This window comes from Ictidomys tridecemlineatus, unplaced genomic scaffold (assembly GCF_052094955.1).
Source record: "Ictidomys tridecemlineatus isolate mIctTri1 unplaced genomic scaffold, mIctTri1.hap1 Scaffold_85, whole genome shotgun sequence".
Taxonomy (NCBI): domain Eukaryota; kingdom Metazoa; phylum Chordata; class Mammalia; order Rodentia; family Sciuridae; genus Ictidomys; species Ictidomys tridecemlineatus.
Genome location: NW_027526100.1, coordinates 413310 through 433846, shown reverse-complemented (window position 1 = coordinate 433846; position 20537 = coordinate 413310). Strand labels below are relative to the sequence as shown.

General features: G+C 35.0%; 1 pseudogene; it reads left to right on the top strand.

Annotated features, from left to right (window-relative positions):
- LOC144374740 (growth factor receptor-bound protein 14-like) overlaps positions 1 to 20537 on the top strand; it is an 80932-nt pseudogene that overhangs the window by 42626 nt on the left and 17769 nt on the right.

Sequence of the window (20537 nt, the reverse complement as noted above, 5' to 3'; positions counted from 1 at the left end):
CCCCTGTACTGTAATTCATTCCTCCCCCTTGTGTTATTTTTTCCTTTCCCCTCACTTCCTCTTATATATCATTTTGTATAACCCTGAGGGTCTCCTTCCATTTCCATGCAATTTCCCTTCTCTCTCCCTTTCCCTCCCACCTCTCATCCTTGTTTAATGTTGGTCTTCTTCTCATGCTCTTCTTCCCTAGTCTGTTCTTAGATACTCTCCTTATATCAAAGAAGACATTTGGCATTTGTTTTTTAGGGATTGGCTAGCTTCACTTAGCATAATCTGCTCTAATGCCATCCATTTCTTTCCAAATTCTATGATTTTGTCATATTTTAATGTAGAGTAATACTCCATTGTGTATAAATGCCACATTTTTTTATCCATTCATCTATTGAAGAGCATCTAGGTTGGTTCCACAGTCTTGCTATTGTGAATTGTGCTGCTATGAACATCGCTGTAGCAGTGTCCCTGTAGCATGCTCTTTTTAGGTCTTTAGGGAATAGTCTGAGAAGGGCAATAGCTGGGTCAAATGGTGGTTCCATTCCCAGCTTTCCAAGAAATCTCCATACTGCTTTCCAAATTGGATGCACCAATTTGCAGTCCCACCAACAATGATCAAGTGTACCCTTTTCTCCACATCCTCGCCACCACTTGTTGTTTTTTGACTTCATAATGGCTGCCAATCTTACTGGAGTGAGATGGTATCTTAGGGTGGTTTTGATTTGCATTTCTCTGACTGTTAGTAATGGTGAACATTTTTTTCATGTACTTGTTGATTGATCGTATATCCTCTTCTGAGAAGTGTCTGTTCAGGTCCTTGGCCATTTGTTGATTGGGTTATTTGTTATCTTATTGTCTAATTTTTTGAGTTCTTTGTATACTCTGGATATTAGGGCTCTATCTGAAGTGTGAGGAGTAGAGTTGTTCCCAGGATATAGGCTCCCTAATTACCTCTCTTATTGTTTCTTTTGCTGAGAAAAAACTTTTTAGTTTGAGTAAGTCCCATTTGTTGATTCTAGTTATTAATTCTTGTGCTATGGGTGTCCTGTTGAGGAATTTGGAGCCTGACCCCACAGTATGTAGATCGTAGCCAACTTTTTCTTCTATCAAACGCCGTGTCTCTGATTTGATATCAAGCTCCTTGATGCATTTTGAGTTAACTTTTGTGCATGGCGAGAGAAAGGGATTCAGTTTTATTTTGTTGCATATGGATTTCAAGTTTTCCCAACACCATTTGTTGAAGATGCTATCCTTCCTCCATTGCATGCTTTTAGCCCTTTTATCAAATATAAGATAGTTGTAGTTTTGTGGATTGGTTTCTGTGTCCTCTATCCTGTACCATTGGTCCACCCGCCTGTTTTGGTACCAGTACCATGCTGTTTTGTTACTATTGCTCTATAGTATGATCATCTTGATAGAATCGGAAAAAGCATTCAACAAAGTACAGCATCCCTTTATGTTCAAAACTCTAGAAAAACTAGGGATAACAGGAACATACCTCAACATTCTAAAAGCAATCTATGCTAAGCCTCAGGCTAGCATTATTCTGAATGGAGAAAAATTGAAGGCATTCTCTCTAAAATCTGGAACAAGACAGGGATGCCCTCTCTCACCACTTCTGTTCAACATAGTTCTCGAAACACTGGCCAGAGCAATTAGACAGACGAAAGAAATTAAAGGCATAAAAATAGGAAAAGAAGAACTTAAATTATCACTATTTGCAGATGACATGATTCTATACCTATATTTGATTCTATACCTAGATTTCTATACCCCAAAAGGGTCTACAAAGAAAATATTAGAGCTAATAAATGAATTCAGTAAAGTGGCAGGATATAAAATCAACACACATAAATCAAAGGCATTCCTGTATATCAGCGACAAATTCTCTGAAATGGCATTGATTTTAAAAAATGTTTATAGATAAGTAGATGAGAATTAAATGAGTTTGTTATGCCAATTCAATTCAACTCTTTGAACTCTATATTAGTTTCCTGTGGTTGCTGTAACAAATTATCACAAACTTTGTTGCTTAAAATAACAGAAAATTTCCTTTTAGACCTCTAGAGATCTGAAATCAGTAATAGTGGGTTGAAATCAAGGTGTCAGCAGCTATGTACTCTGGGGAAGATACATTCCTTGCCTCTTACAGATTCTGGAGGCTGTCAGCATTCCTTGGCTCATGGCTGCCTTACACTAATCTCTGTCTGTGTGCCTCCTCCTCTTCTGTCTGCACCAAATATAATCCCTCTTTCTTATAAGGTCCCTCCTAGATAGTCCATGAAAATCTCATTTTGAAGATCTTTAATTTGATCACATCTGCAGTCTTTTTATTATTCTTCTTCTTCATAGAAGATGACATTCACAGGAATTCAGATGGAGTTATTTTGGGGGTCTATTATTCAGCCTAGTGCAAATTCCTTCTAATTATACATTAAAAACTTTTAGTAATACATCATCAAAGTCATTTTAAATAACTTATCATTCACAGCTCAATTAATGCCTTCAATTTTTTTTGAAGAATTGTGAAAGAATTTTATAACTAGTCATTAGAGTCATTCGCTTTCTCATCTGACTGCCAGTATACAAAATTGTCCCTTTGTTTGATAGGTTCCAGAGTTTACACCCCATAGAAGTATTTCCAAAGAAAGGTTCTAGTCAGATGTGAGATTTGCCATTCTCTGATAAAACAGAATTTTAAAAAATGATATTGGCAGAAGTGTGCTCTTAGGAGGATTCATATTGAAGAGACCCTTGTGAAGTGGATGTACCTCATGATGCCTGCATTCCCGTAACCCTTAAAAAGTGTTGATAGACTTCGGGTTTTATGACGTCTGTCCTGGGACATGTCAGAAACCCCAGGAGAGGAAAGAGTGAAACCTGTGAAAAAGAAGTTAAAATAGTTCCACAGTCTCCATTGGGATTTGGAACCTGAGCACCTCTGCAGTTGACAGCTGATGAGTTGCAGCAGGGCCAGCTGATAGTGACAGCTGAGTGAGGATGGTTACGTACCTGCCAGGGAGCCTGCGTTCTGAAGCAGTCTGCAGTGGCCAGCTCGGCTCCCTGTATCCTAGGACAGAGAAAGCTCACTGTGTATTTTCCTCATTGTCCTTTCTGACTAATTTAACTTCTCTTTGTGATAATCAATCTCACAAAATATGGTGCTCTCAAAAGATATCTGCCATATCCCAAATTATTTAATTTACGTATACTGACAAGAATATAGCTTTTATTTAGCATCACATATAGCCATAGTATCTCATCCTCCTTTCTTTGGAGGGGAACTTTAAAATTATTCTTTTTGTTATAATCACTACAATTTATCCCTAGCAAATAGCTTTGGAGTTCAATAACATAGATCTGCTATGCAAATCGAGTAGCAGTTTTCACTGAGAACACTGAAAATTATTTATACTAAAGAATGAAATATACAAGTCTTTTATTGGAAAAACTTAAAATGGAACATTGCAAAATTAATTTGAGCGACATACCTAATTTAAACATATAATAATATCAATGTATTTTTCCATTACTATGTTTTCTAGAAGTTGCTGAAATAAAATCAAAGATTTGAGCATAATATCTCCTGGTTTCATTAACAATGCTTTAGACCAAACAATGAGAAGGAATTTTAGTTCTGGCATTTTCTTCTTTTTTTTTTCATTCATATTATATATTTAAGCAAAACAGTTGCAAACATAAATTCTACCCAAATGCTAACATATATAATATTACACAGCCTCCAGTTCTTTGTCTAACAGTGTAATAGGAAAATAAACATTATGGAGGTGCTGCGGTTTTCCTGAACACCAAATATAAACAAATATGACTTTGAAATGTTTTTGTTTCTGTTATTGTTTGTGCTTTTGACAAACCTATAAATACTCTTACAATATATATTTAATCAAGTAATGGAATTAAGAAACATTTTTTGCATTTGCATATTAAAATGAATAAAAAGAAGTAGAATGAGGTTATTTTTTCTTCCTTAAATATGATATGCAGTGACAGATATCCTTTGTCAATAGAATGTCTCCTGATACCTCCCTATAAGTCTTTAATGGGTGACCTTGATATAAAAAACCAAAGGACGAACTCTTTGCCAAAAGTTTTTTGACTAGCTAGTTAGCTCTGCATGTTATTCAGGAGACATCCTTGACCTCTTTTGGACCAGAGTGATAAGTTTTCCATTGATAAAATTTATGATGCTGGAGACCAAACTCAAGGCCTTGTGCAAAACAGAGAAGTACTCTACCTCTGGCTACATCCTCAACCCTAAAAAATATTTTCAAATACAAAAATAAATCAGTTCACTATAAATAACTGAGAAATAAACAATAATTAAACATAATTATCCATAATTTTACAACACTGAAATAACTTCTGTTAGCATTAAAAATGTCTTTAAATAGTTTTCCTATTTTAACAAACTCTCTTTTTGTTCTCACTTTCGTAGACTGCTTTCTTTTTTGTGTATGTGTGCATAAAAAAAACCTTGAGTGTTCTCCCCCCGCCCCATTTTACTTTATAGATTCCACATAATGTAGGAACATAGGAACTTCCCCAGCTTCCCTTGGCTGTCCTCCATAAACAGGTTAGCAAATATTTACAGACAGGTTTATACTGACTTTTGTATAATTTTGTAGATCCTGGAGAAAGTATGTCATAGGGAAAGAAAGATAAGAATATTAATATTTGCTATCTCTTAGGTGTCAGTAAACTCCAGGGAAGGAAGATTGGGTAAAGAACATCAAGTGGAGGTGGGTGGGAGAGACGTGCTTTAAATAGAGGCATGAGAAGACCTCCCTGAGAAGGTGGTGCTAGAGTGCAGACCTGAAGCACACATCAAGCAGGCCAGAGGGAGATTGTTGTGGATCTAGGATACGGGAAAGGGAAAGGGCCCAAAGTGGCAATGTGCTTGTATGCAGAAAGCAGCCCAGAGACCACTGTGCCTTGAGTAGTGTCACTAAAGTGGAATGCTATGGCCACCAGAGGACCAGATCCTATAGGATCTCATAGGCATGGAGTGGCCTGGATTTTATCCTGAGAGAGAAAGCAATTAGGGGTGTGTGAGCCCAGAGAGCAATATGATCTGATTTAATTTAATATATACTTCTAAGCTGGAAATGTAGCTTAGTGACAGAACACTTGCCGAGCATGTGTGAGATTCTGGGCTGGATCCACAAAAGAGGCCAGAATTAAAGTTTTGACCCTTGGTGGATAAGCAACTTATCTTTGCTTTTACAGCAAACTGCTTATGGCTAATGGAAATTATCCCTGCCTCTCTTTATTATTTGTGCTAGTTGTGCATGACCCATTCTGCTCCATTTACATGTATTCTGCATATTTATGAAATTTAGTGATTTTGAGAGATCTTGAGACCTTATAAGGAAGAACATTTAGATTTTCAGAATAGAAGAGAGTTGAGAGTTTTTCTCTCACTCCAGTTGGTCAAAGCTCATGTTCCTAGGATTATGTGGTGGGTTTGTTTCTGTATCATTCTACATCTCTGTCACTCAGGCATACTGTAATTTAAATCTTGAATTCCAAGAACATTTTCATATAGCCTTTCTTTCCAAGGTGGTACTGAAGTTCCTAAGATCAAACTAAGCCAATCTGGTTCACTTAAAAAAAGGCTAATAACTTATTTTATCTGAACAACACAAGAAATCATGTTGGAAAGCACCTGCTCTTGAATTTGTATAACTTAGTAGAAATATTATGTTTGGAACTTTGAATGTAATAGCGACTTGTCATATCTTCTGGTCATAATTATTAATATATGCTTCTGAGAATTTTTTTTTTTTTGGTGCTAGTGCTCAGAACCCAGAGCCTCATGTATGCTAAACTCACACTGTGCCATTGAGTATCCCCCATTCTGATCTTTAGAATTTTAATAGGCAGAATAAATCATTGAAAGCAACTAAATACCCTGATTTTATTCTCTGAATTGCCTAATTTGAGTGTATGTTATACTGTGACTCTAGATGTACACAGTATTTTATAGACATTGAATTTGTTGGCTTCTCACTATTTGTTTATGACAAATATTCCACATCCACAGTTCTCTCCAGTCAAAAATAGCCATCAAATTTTTAATGTCACTGTATCAGCAAATATTTTCTCTTCTTTTATATTGTAATATACCAGATTTTGTAACTGGTGTGCTTTGCTCAATAACCACTGGACGTCACTATAGCTCCTCAGATGGAGTACTCTTTTTTTTTTTATAATCACTGTAAGAGGAACTTGGTGGGGGAGTCGACTTCAGCTTCAAGTCCTATGAAACTTAATGGGATCCATGTTTGTCTTGCTCCCATTTTGATTCCTAATTGAAGCCATGGTACGAAGCAGTGGCAATTAGTACATACCTCCAGCACATACCTGTAGACTCTTTGGGAAAAGGAATTAATTGCATTTTAGTATTATTGCTAGAACAGCTGAGATTTCCATTGTGGATATCATTGTGGAGTGGCTTTAATAAGCAAAATGAATGACTGGAGGCTTTTAATGAAACTGTTTTTATGTGTGCAGCCATGTCCACATGATCTGTTTAAGACAAAAGCAATGTACAGTGCAGGGAGGGGACAGTTCACTGCTGCCTGCTTTCAAGTTGATTCTTCACATTTTTTTTCTTCTTAACAAAATAGGCAGTGTTTTCTTGTTTTCTGGGGCTGATAGGTTACTGTGCTTTCTGTGTTGTGTATAACTTACCAACTCTCAGATTTGTGGTCACTGTTATCACCAGCAAAAAAAAGTCCTGAAGCCTTTGGGACATGTGGCATATGGCTCCTGTATAGTGAACTATGTGCCCTGATCTTTCAGCTTTTAAAAGACCATGGTGTCCTGGTAGCACATGTAAGGCTGGAAATGAAAAAAATTCTTAAGCAACAAGAATTTGAAGTGCTCTGCCTGCATGCACCTCCTGATTCAGCCAATTTTCCTTCTACGTGTTCTCATAGCTTCTGCTGCTTGAGTTCAGATCCCACCAGTTCTCTCAGGATTCTGTTCCTGGTTCTCATGCTTCTAGTAGTATCAAGGTTATCTCTCTGAATGCAGATCTGATTCTCATGCCATATGGAACCAAGTTCCTCTGTGGGCCTTATAGTACCTTGTGACCTGCCTGCCCCTTGTAACTGCAGCCCATGTCACATCTAGCCTCACTGTTTGTAGTTCAAGAACTGCCTACAAATTTCTGATGCATTGCAGTCTCTTCTCAGTGTCCTTGCTCTTGCTGTTGTGATTCCCAGGAATCCCTTTTCTGCCCAAGTTTATCTGAATTACTGCTATGCATTTTCCATGGCTTAGTTATTTTAGCTAGCCCTTTCTTTAAAATACCTATGAAAACAAAGTAAAAATGAAACCTTCAGCTGTTCGGGGTGAGTGACAGCTAACAGCTAGTCTGAGGAGGTTCAAAAGAAAAAAGCAGTTGGGAGCCTCTTACACTCAACCTATCATAGTCACCTTTTCCATCTGAGAGCAAGTAGGGAGACACATCTACCTCATTCACAGATGTGTCTCCCCCTAGATGCACACTACAGATGCTCTGAAGCTATTTCTTGAGATGATCATCACATTTGCTGGAACCACTTTTTCTCATACATCACTTGGGAAATTGCAAATCCTGAAAAGCAGAAAGAGGTATAGGAGGCATTAGGAGTATTGGCAATATTTTGTGTCCTGGGAGGTGCTGCTCCCACAAGTACATGCTGTCTGCAGGAGTGGGAAACAAGTACTTTGGATAGGAATTAGACATTAGGCTATTCAAAGCAAATTATTTACAATATCAATTAACCAGGAAAGTGAAGCTTAATGGTATATATAACAGAAGAATGTTATAAATTATTGTATATTCATGAGCTACAATATTTTTTATCATATAGCTTTTGGTTATTTTTTTGAAGTTATTATTTAAACACTGATGTGGGAAAATATACAATTTGTAATGATGATTAAATAAAAATATCATATAAAGTGTATAATGTTTTCTAAATTTTATGAAAAATGTACACACATACCCTCTTGTAGAACCAGAGAAAAAGACAAGAGGCGGTTATTCCTGATTGATATATTTAAACATGAATTGTGACTACCACTTTTCTTTTCTCTAATAAAAATGTATCCTTTTAGTAATAAAAAAATAAGAAAAATAAGAAACAGAGACAATTTTAAAATAAAGAAATTTAAAAAGACTTAGCTATGTTATCTTCCTGAAGCCCCAAATTGGGCCAAATTCTATACCATTTCCTACAATGATCTTAATAATAATCATATTATTAAAATTAGATAGTAATTCCATGGGAACAAGGACTCTGCATTACATACATCTTTGAAATTCATGGTCAAAACAAATAAGTTTGTTTTGAACTAAGTTGTATTAAACTGTAAAATATTTATATCAAATAATTTAAAGAGTCAGGTGCAGTGGCACACACCTGTAATCCCAGAGGCTCAGGAGACTAAGAAAGAGAATCACAAATTCAAAGCCAGTCTCAGCAAAGCAACTCAGTGAGACCATGTCCCTAAATAAAATAGAAGATAGGACTGGGGATGTGACTCCGTGGTTGAGTGCCCCTGAGTTAAATCCCTGGTATCAATAATAATAATAGTAATTATTGTTATTATTTAAAGAATAGATTGCAAAAATACAGAAATGGAAGAGGCTTAGAAAGGAGGCCAAAGAAACCACATAGCATGCCCTGCTGGAAATTTACTCTGAATCCTTTAAGGATGCACTGGATAGCTTGGAATATATGGAAGCTCTTTATAGAGCTTCTGATATTTACCCAGTCATCTTCAGATAACATATATGCAATCATTTTGTGGAGAATAAGGCTTTCTATGAATATAAGTGGTGACTTTGGGGTCTGAGTTAACACAAAGTGCATTTCAATTCACTGGAGAACCAACTACAGGGCTTTTATAGTCATCAAGCCAAAGTGTCACAATTTTCCTATTATCACCCTTGGGGAGATGAATCTGGCAGTGGCAATTTTCTGGGAGATCCAGGTGGTATTAAGTAGTATTCTTAGGTTAAAGAACCTTTTAGAAATTGAGCCCTGTTTTATTCTTTGCTTCTTCAGTTTTTGTTTTGCTTCATCAGAGGCTGTTCATTTTTATCTGAAATTAAGATTGACAAAAACGTTTGTAGTTTCTACCCAGTGCAGAGAAGTACAAGGACCATTTGTCTCCTGGAGTTTCCAAAAGTTACAAAAGAATTGTTTTCTGGGAAAATTAGAGGCAAAAGACACTTTTTTTCTTCTCTTATCAAGTGATGAGAAGACTAGAAACTCAGGTTTCTATTTGAGCCCCATGCTGTACTTTCAGTAGATTCAGCAAACCAATCCAGGCAGAAGGTCACAAGTGAGCACTTTCCATTCTTGGAGGATGGAAGTTTTTTTAAAAGACTTTAAAGTTAAATCAACAGTTTCAGAAAAACTTTTCTTTATTCTTCTTTATCTTCTTTTCTTTTTTAGAAATAAATCTCCTGAAAATTAAACAGAATTACACATAATTATTATTATTTGGTACAGTTTTTTTTTCAATTGCCATTAGACCTCACTGATATATTTGAAACAAAACTAAAATTTAAAAACAGTATGAAGCTTTTGTTTTTGTTTTAAAGAAGCTGTTTGAAGCTTTTATTTCCTTTTCTGCCACTATAGTTGATATTTTCATGTATTTTAAGAAGACTTTCTTCCTATTTTTCTGTCTACATATATGTAATATTTGATAATTATAATTCACTTTACAATGTCTGGAAAATAATTTCAGAAAAATGTTTAAAAATAGAATTAATTAATTATTGATCAGGTAGTTGGGGGTAGGAAATATGAGGTTAGGATTTAAATGATTAAAAATGTGGCTTTAAAGTTTTAATAATGTTTTCATATGGTATTTTAAGTGAACTTCATGAAGTTTTCAAAAAATAAAGTATTTAAAACAATTATGTTGAATTTGTGTGAAACTTACCTTTTCTCAAATGCTAATAACTCCATGTTTGAGTTCATCTTGGTTTTGAACTTTGCAGTAAAGAGCCTCTGGTTGTAGGATTAATTTGTTTCTTTTTGGTATTTAGAAAAATACATTGTAAGTTTCTTAGTAGGATTACTTGATAGGTTAAAATTTGTTTGCATTTATGATAATACTAAAGGATGGTCAAGAGAAAGCTTATTGATTAGAAGCTGGCTGGTCCAGCACTTTCCTTAGTTCTTGGTAATGATATTTTATAGCCAGGCTTAGGCAAGATAAAGCTGGTGACTAGCGACTTTTCACTTTCCCTTTAAGTGTTTTCCTTTTCTGGTAAAGCAATCCACCTCATCATCTTGTACATTCCTATTGAACTTTCTGCCTATAAAGGCCTGTATTTAGATAACTGTCTTTGTTAAATAACAGATACTATTTTTAATGTAGAATGTGATTTACTGATAATCAATTATGCCACCTGGGTTTATTGGGTTATTATACTCTTAATACTTAATGTCATGAGATTGCTTGGGGGACAATATGTGACAATGCATCCAAATTGAGATAATAATGTATACATTTAAAAAGAATATTTAATGTAATGTGACTTTAAAAGCCAGGTTCTGTAGCAGGAAAATTTTATTTTCATTACCAGGCTGATATATGAGGCAAAAGTCCTAATTGCGTTCAACCCTCTGTTGAACAATTCCTCTATCTGTTATCTGAATTTTCAGTAGGATGGTACCAGAAATTTTCTTTGAAGGAATGGAAAGTACATCTTTTACTTTTTTACATGTATTCTAGTTTATGACATTTTTGAAGACTTTTTTTCTTCTTAATATTATGAGAATATTTTCTTGATGCTAGTAATGGCATTAAACATTCAATGAAGTTTTATTAAAGATTTTATTCCTTATTTTTCCTTTCTAGACTAGAATTCTGACCTTTATTTCCATGTGGTCAACAGCAACAACAAAAAAAACCCTGGTTATTAGATTTCACTTTTTGGTGTCCATGGGCATTTTACTATTATTATTATTATTATTATTATTATTATTATTATTATTAGTAGTAGTAGTAGTAGTAGTAGTATTTCAGTTACACATCTGTTATAGCTGTTCACACATCTGTTATAGCTTGATTTTTGAATCCTTTTTGTATTTACTTTTTTATCTTTTTTTAAACTAGAGGATTATAGTTCTACATGGTAGTTGGAGACATTTTGACAAGTTGCATGGTGCATGAAATTTGACTTCAATCCCTGCTCCCTTTCCTTACACTCCTCTCTTCACTCCCCTTTTGCTCTTTCCTCTATTACACTGACCTTCATTTTGCACATTTATTTATTTATTTATATTTGATTGGTGTTTTTAAAAAGGTGAAATTCCCTGTGGTATAGTCATATGTGGATATAATATGAATTTATTAAATTCATTTCATCCTTCTCCCCTTTCTCATTCCTCCTCCCTCCCTCTCAATGTTATTCTTGTACTCCACTGATCCTCCCTATTTTTTCCCTTATTTTGCTACAGCTTCAACATATGAGAGAAAACATTCAACACTGATTTTCTGAGTTTGGCATTTTTCACTTAGCATGATTTTTTTTTCATTTCTGTCCATTTACTGGGAAACCTCATGATTTTATTTTTCTTTATAGCTGAGTAAAACCCCATTGTATATATTTACCATATTTTCTTGATCCATTTGTCTATCAATGGACACCGAGGTGAATCTAGAATTTGGCTATTGTGAATAAATACAGACGTATGCTGCTTTTAGGTTTTGGTTTTTTTTTTTTTTGATAATTCTCAAGGAGGGGAATATTTGGGTCATGTAGCAGTTCCACTCCTAATATTTTGAGGTTACTGTATACTGCTTTCCAGAGTGATTATACTAATATGCATCACAATTTACAATGTATGAGTGTACATTCTCCACATTCTTGCCAGCATTTATTATTGTTTCTGTTCGTGAAAATTGTCATGCTGACTGGAGGGAGATGAAAGTGTAGTTGTATTTACCTTTTAATGCAGTCCAAATTGAAAGGATTTATAATTACTTTCATGGAAGATGAAGATTGATGTAATTTGAAATGTTGCCCATTATTTTTACCTTACAATTTAAATATGTTTGTTTATTTTTAATTAATTAGCAAATATTTTTTGAATTTGTTTTAAAATAAAAAAATTGAGGTAATGGAAACATGAAAACTGCAGCTGATACAGAAAGAATGCCTGTGATATAAATAGACACAGTGTAGGTGGCAGAGAATGTCTCTTGGTTGGGAAACTCTAGGCGGGTAGCAGTAATTCTGTGCAGGGGAGAGAGCATCATGTGGGATCAGATATGTTGCTACTTTTCAACCTTGAGGAAAATTGGCTATTCTAAACCTCAGTTATTATCAGTAAAATGGAAATACAGCTTGCTCATTAGATTATTGTATTAATTTCCTAAGAGTGCTATAACTAATTACCACAAACTTGGTGACATAAACAATAGGGATGTTTAGTTTCACAAATCTGGAGGGTTATTTCCTGCTGGGAATTCTAAGGGGAATCTGTTCCTTGCTCCATCCAGACTCTGGTGGCTGTTTGCATTCTTTGGCTTGTGGTCACATCTCTTGAATGTCTGCTTCTGTGATCCCATTGCATTTTCTTTTTTGTCTGTATTTATTCTCCTCTGCCCGTGCCTTAAAAGGATACTTCTGGTTCAATTTAGGGCCCACTTGATTGATCTAGAATATTCTCCCTAATTCAAAGCCCTGAATAACATCTGCAAAAGCTTTGCCATGTAGGGTAACAATTATAGGTTCCATGAATTAGGATGTGATATCTTTAGGGCCACTATTCATCTACTTAAAGGTGTTATAAGAATCAAATATAGCAGTAAAACAGCTCTCAGAGTGAGACATGCCAAAATGCAACTTTTATTTCACAAAATGGAACTAATTTTGCACTCTGATTCTTCTGCCCTTGCAGACAATTTAGTTTTCTATTGTTTGCTTACTCTCTAGACTTGTTGGGATAAATAATAAATATCAGTGAGTTGTATACAGGTCTAAAATGTTCTGAGTTGAACATTGAGACCCACCTTCACATTTCTGACATTGTGGTGGGGCATGTAAGTCCCGAAGGAGGTACTTGTCTGATTGTTATTCAATTCTTTTTTGTTCTGGAAACTCTTGCTCCTTCCAAGATTACTGCCTGAAGCATAAAGACCCTTATATTCATGGCCTTTTCTTCGTTCTCTGTGTTCCTCCTCTCTGGGGCATTTGAGATGTCCATACTTTTTGATTAGACTTAACATTGACTCAGCAATTGCTTCTCGCTGTGCTAGATGCAGGGCTTCTTGAGGAGAGTTGTTTTGTTTTGTTCTGTGCTGGTGTACATTGAACCCACCAGGCTTCACATGTGCTAGGTAAACCCTCTACCACTGAGCTACATCCCCAGCCCTTTGAGAATATATTCTTTAGACTATGGTTTGAGCCACATCACATGTTTAAATCTATTGGACTTTTAACAACAAAAAATAATTCTAGTGCTGGAAAGGGGCAGGATATAGAGTCACTTGAGACCAGCACCATACAGGTCCTGTCTCTCTCTATTTTTTTCTTTCACTCCATCCCCCGTCAATTCCTTTATCCTAGTTTCTTTCCCAGGAAGCAGAGGGTGCATCTCTGTAAGAGAAAACAGAGGACTGGAATTGCTCTGATTCTCCCTAAGCAGTTGCATTTGCCAAATATCAATAAAGTCTACTTTGAAGCTCAAAAACCAATAAAATTTCTTTTTGTCATTTTTTCCTTTCTTTAAAGTGTATGTTGAAGACAGAACATAGCTATTACCTTGGTGGGAGAGAAATGGATGCAAAGAAACAGGTTTGCAAAGCAAACAAGCCAGCATGTTGATTCCTTCCTGAACATTCTCTCAGTGTAGTTGCAAGGATCATAGATAGAGTTTCCAGCACTTACAGAACTTACTAGTGCATACCTGTTTCATAAACTTTAAAATCCCAGCAGGGTTTGCATAAGAAATAGAGTCAAGTGGGGATTGGAAGATTGTTAAGGATGCAACTTCCCATTTGATATCTCCTTAATACAGCCCTTCAGAGTGCTTATACCCAGAACCTGGTGTCTTCTTTAAGTACACATTTTTCACTCCTATTTTATTTTCCAGCAAATTCTGTTGGCTCCATCTTCAAAATCCAGAGTCTGCCTATTTTTTGTTGTTGTTATTTGTTTGTTTTTTACAAAATTGACTGTTGTTATGTTCATCTAAGCCACACCCTCACTCTGGGTTCATTGAAGTAGCCTATGAAATAGACTTTATTTTTCAACCCTTACAACTTTTAAAGTCACTTCTTCACTCAGTAGCAAGTATAATCCAGTTAAAACATGTCAGCTCAGGTTTTCCCTGAGTTCAGCATGATTTTCACATAATTCAGAGGAAAAGCTGAGTCCTTACTAAGGTCTGCAGGGCCCTATACAGCCTCCCATCTCATCTCTATTATTTCTCTGGCCTCTCTTCCTGGTAATGTCTCATGTGCTTACTCAGCATTAACCTCCTTGTCAAGCTCCAGAAATACCAGCCTTGGTTTCATCTCAGTGGCTTTGTTCTTCTTCCTCTAAGTATCCCCTGGGCTCATGCTCTCTTCTCCTTGGGTCTTGTTTAAAGACCCCCTTCTCAATAAGCCCTTCTGTTGTGAGTTATTGGGAATGGATTCCTTTCACCATTTTCTAGTTAGCACTAGTACTTTCTTTCTTCCATGCTCCATTTTTTTTGGTAGGGTTTATTGCCACCTTTTAAGATTTACCTTTTATTTATCATCAGTATCTTCCCCAAAGCCTCATGAAGGCAGTTATTTCTTACTGATTTATCCACTAAAAAACTCTCAGCTCTAAGAGGAGTTCCAGATAAATTGCAGGCCTTTAGTAAATCTTTGTTCATTGAATGGATGAATAACTTACAGTTTCCAAACTACGTTGGTTTATCTTGTAACAAGTAGAAGTAGACAAATTTTTTAAGCAGGATTCACATTCAAACAACTATCTGGAGAGACAGGAAGTTGCTGTGATAACAGTGTTCAGGATGGATTGGAAGAAATTTGGAGATAAGAGGCTTTACAAGAAAAAAAATGATGGTCCAACAATAGTAGTGATGGAAAAGCTTGTGTGTGTGTGTGTGTGTGTGTGTGTGTTTGTGTGTGTAGGAGTTGTTGGTTATGAGTGACACTTGGAGTAAGAACACCTGATAGCTTGCAATATCAGGAGTAAAGGATTATTGGAGAGGAGGTTGAGAAAAATGAAAGTGTGACTTAATTCTACATTTCTTTGAGAGAATGTGGTAAAAATAGCACTTATCATAGTGGAGAAAAATCTAAAATATAAAAAGAAAGATGAATTTATTTTGCTTTAAGGTGTTTTTAAAAATTATGGAATGTGCATCACATAAAATTTACCATTTTAACTATTTTTAAATGTGCAGTTCAGCACCATTAAATTCATTTGTGTTGTCATGCAATAATCACCACTATTATCTTTAGAACATTTTATCTTCCCATAATGAAACTCTATACCAAGTCAACAATAACTCCTTGGCCCCCTCACCCCCAGTTCCTGGCAACTTCCATTCTACTTTCTGTCCCTGTGACTTTGGCTGTTCTAGGCGTCTTGTATAAATGGTAGCATTACAGTATTTGACCATTTCTGATTGTAGTTTTTCACTTATCATAGTAACTTTGAGGTTTATTCATGGTGTAGCATATGTCAGAACTTCACCCCTTTTTTTTAAAGTGACTATTCCATTGTGTTTATGCATTCATCCCTTGATGAACATTGGGTTGCTTTAGCCTTTTGGCTCTTATAGATTGTGTTTCTGTGAACATTGTTGTATGAATATCTTTAAATCTCTGCTTTTACTTCTTTGGGGTACTCACCCAGGACTGGAATTGCTGTATCCTATGGTAATTCCATGTTTACTATTTTGTAGAACCACTATACTGACTTTCATTTCAGGTGAATTGTGCTTGAGTTGGTGGAGAGTGTCAGAAGGTAGGACTGGACCTTAGCTGAAGGTACTTCTAGGCAGAGATTCCAGTTGAAGGAGCCTCCCGGATGTGATGAAAAAGGGAGAGGTTGTGAATTAGTTTGAGGAAGGATAAAGAAAGGTATTGAGTGAAGGACTAAGTCAAGTCATAGGAAAGAGAAGCAGTGAAGGGAGCCAGTCAATGAGACAGAAAAGGAGCAATCAGTGTTAAGAACAGAACCAAGAATGTTGATATACACTTAACTCAAACTCATCCATATTCATTGAATACTCTGTCAAGAATTTCTTTTCAGATGAATAAGCTTCTATTTAAGGATGGCATTACTTTCAAGGGTTCAGGTCCAGTAGGTCACAGATCACTACTGAGTGTTGAATTTCTGAGGCATAGATAATTTTCAAAAAGGTCCTAGAAATACTAAAAAAGCAGAGAATCTCTTATTCTTTTGTTGGCTGTTCTCCGTTTCCTCTTTTGCATTAATAATTTTACAGTTACATTTTCCCCCCAATGTTTTATGGAATTATGACACACATAAAGAAAAGTGAGCAAGCCAACGTGGATAACTCTGTGACTTCTCAGAGAGTGCCATGTAGCTAGGTAATCAACACCCAGATCAAGAAATACAGCACTGACCTTACCCCAGTGGTTCCCTGCATGCCTCATTTATCCTGTATTGGCATTGTTCACATTTCTGGCACCATAGAATAATTTTTCCTGTTTTGAATCTATGTAAGTGGAATCATGCAGCATATACTATTTGGGCCTGACTTCTTTCACTTAATGTTTCTGAAATTAATCCACGTTTCTGGGAATGCTTTTATACAACTTATTTATTTTCACGTCATATTCATATGCAAATAACTAGACTTTCAGGTAACTTCCAGTTTGAGGCTATTATAAATAATAATATATGAACACCATTACAATTTCTTATTGAAATAGGCATTTGGTATTATGTTTTACCTATTTAAGTTGCCATTGCTTCAATCATTCAAGTGTCTTTTCTACCCAGTGCTTTCTTCCCTTACCTAATTATCTTTATTGTTAATACAAGATATGTTTTCCTTAATATTAGTTTTGAAAGTACAAAGTACCATAAGGAATTGAGGTTCTTTAAAAAATCTGTATTTACTTTCATTAACATTTTATTTTTAAAGCATCTATTTTAATTTTTTTCTCATCTATCCAGATTATGCCTCTTAAATGTGTGTTGAATCTGTCAAAATTCTTCATCCCTTAATGAGGTGAATTGCTCAACCCTGAAACAAATATTTTAATTTTGGCACCATGATGAGTTGGAGGAAGAATAGCTCTTGTATCTTAATGCAGTTTGTTTATTAATTTATATCATAATTTGCATAGCAATAAAAGGAAATTGAGAATTAGCAAAATGTACATTGTGATATGAAATTTTTCTTTTCAGATGACTGCTTTGGTATAAAAATTGAATTACTAATTCAAAATTGATGAGGAATTTTTATCAATCTGGATATTTAGGAATTGAGTTGAAATTTTCTATGCATATGAGACATGTATACAAAATCTATTCTAAATGTTTGTATAGTTATTTGTGTGTGTGTCTGTTTATCTGTTAACATATTCACTGAAGCATTCTTCACAGAAAGAACACTAGAAGACCATGAGTGGGTGACTGAAGTTCTGTCTAACTGGGGAATGGAAGAAGAAAATAAGCTGTACTTTAGGAAAAAATTATGAATTCTTTAAAAAGCCAATGGAAAGTGAAATCTCCATTAACAGTCAGTGAAAATCAAATGAATCAGTTAAATTTTACATGAAGAATATGGTCACTATCAATAAAATACAGTTCCATTTAGTGATTCTGGCCCTTTAAAATTATACTCACATTTCTTATTCTAAAAATGATTAGTCACCATGATACAAGAATTTCAGACACATATAAAACATTTCTTTAGCCTTACTTGCAGAATCTCAATTGAGATGCATTTAGTCATTTAACTTAAAAAATATAGGTAAACCTACTTTGGAGGCATTATTGCTTTTTTCTTGCCTTAGAGGAAAACTAGACAAAGCAACTGTACATTTGACTTTGAGATAAATTATTATATGTCCTCAAATGTATTCCAAAATGTAGTTTTAAGTTCTTTTCACAATATTTAGGAAACTTAAGTAAGAAATTTTCTAAAACAAAAATAGATTGGTAATTATTGGGAATGTATAGCTTAGCCAGAAATTTAAGTTTGACATAAATCTTGATGCTTCAAATTATTTTGTTTTTAGTGAAATAATTTTTGACCTAAATAGAAATGAGATAAAGAGTAGCATATTATATAGCAAATACTACTTTCATTGTAATTCTCTTTAAAAGAAAATAAATGTATGTCACATTCTAATGAAGACTAGGGATCTAGAGAAGTCAGAATAGCCTCTGGGCTCATTAGTTTAAATTGTTTTTGTCTCTGCAGTAGTAGCATATTTTTACACGAAGTTTTGGATAATTGGATTGAAATGATCCTTTATGAAAAATATGTGATACACACCATAATAGAATATTTTCAAACCCTGAAAGATCTCTTACATTCTCTTTTATTTTAACCTATTAATAGAAACATAATGGGATGATCTTTGACAAAGAAAATAAGAGTTCTAACAAAAATTAAATCGATTTGAAGGAAAAGTGTTTTCTTGTTGCAAATCTTTATTAAAAGCTAGAATTTAAAAGTTGTATTTAAAGAAATATGGTTTGGTGCTAATTTCTGTTTTATTATTATTATTATTATTATTATTATTATTATTATTATTATTTGTAATTTCAATAAGATGAGACATTCACTTTGTATAGTTGGAGCCAATGGTTCAACTGGGTGATCTGACAATATCTGGATACAGTTTTGGTTGTAGGACTGGGGGTGGGGTGGGGGTCAGCAGGAGCAGTGCCAAAGTGGGCAAAGTTTGAATTCTGCTGAACATCCTCTAAGGCTCAGGACAGCCCCACAACACAGGATTATTAGATAAAATGTTAATAGAACTGCTGTTGAAATCCCCTGTCCTAGAGGAAATATAGTAGAATATATTTTTTCAAACTTGTCTGTTCATAAAATTTACCTAAAGGAGTCCCAGTACTTATTAAAAACACAGACTCCAAGACCTGGCCAGACCTATGGAATCAGAAACTCCAGGAATGACGTCTGAGAATTTCTATTTTAAACAACTGCTGTGGGTGAATTTTATGATTAAACAAGTTTGGAAAAACAGTAGGTGGAAAGAATTGGACTTTTAGTTCCCACACTGAGTCCTGGTTTCCCTATGTTCTTGACTGTGAACCTGGGTACAGCTTTTGCCCTTGACTTTTGTGAGCCTTGATTTTGTAAAATGGGTCAGTAGTCTTTTCGTACCTGGTAGAGTAGTTGGAGGGTTTGGGGAAAAGATGTGGGAACAAGCTCATTGTCAACTTGAGGGCAGTGTCCTATGACTCCAGGTCGGAGCATCTCTCTGCATCATTGTCATCTGGGCCCAACTCTACCTGGGAAGATGCCTGAGGGTACAGTCCAAGGACCAGCATTTTCAGAAGCACTTAATGTGGATTTTAGATACATTGGCTTAAGGATCTTCTGCTTTAGATTCTATACTGGTCATAATTCAAACTTTTCTAGCATAGGTTTAGCGATAATTTATCCTTTATTTTTTGCCAGTATTTTTTTTCCAGAGCATATGGTGTCTTTTGCAACTGAAACCAATGGTGAAATATCACCAACACAAATTTTACAAGTAAATATATATTTTCATTAAAATATGTAAGAAATCACATAATAATGGGAAAATTTTAGGTCCTTATTAGGCATGCTCATATTTTGACATGTTGAATGTTTAATTTTTTTGAGGGGGGTGCAAAAAGCTAACCAACCAACCAAACAAAGAAACAAACAAAGAACCAACCAAACAAAAAGCGGGGTAAAGAATGCCCTAAATCAATACATCCTCCTAAAAATATTTTTCTTCCCACTTCTGGCCAGTTGTCAAATGATTTTAAACATTTTAAAATGTACGCTATGAAAGGAAACTTTAGAGTTTTGCTTTTTGATGTGTGTATAGGTTATGTTATTCTTTTGAAAAATCAAAATTCTCAGTAAATTGAAGACATTTTATCAATAGATACATAGTATTAGCATTCATAATAAACACCTTCAATTCTATTTGTGATAAAATACTTAGAAATTAAATGAATGGAGGGATATTCAGATATATTTGTTTCATATACCAACATCTGTAATAGCTGTGACAGAAATACTGGCATAGAATTGTAAGATATTCTTAGCTGAATCATGAATGTTGATTATCTAATTAAAAATCTCCTTACTTTTGTGTCTGTTAGATTAATTTCTTCCAAACTAGCAGTTATTTGGTGGGGGGGGCATTTTCCTAATATATTGTCATTAAAATAAATGAACAGTTTATTTTAATTTTGATAGATTGGTAGATTTGGTATCAGAAGCTCTGCAGTTGTTTTTCACAGGTTAATGTTGAGCTATGTCTTCATAAGGATTGAAGTTAAGCTCTAGGCA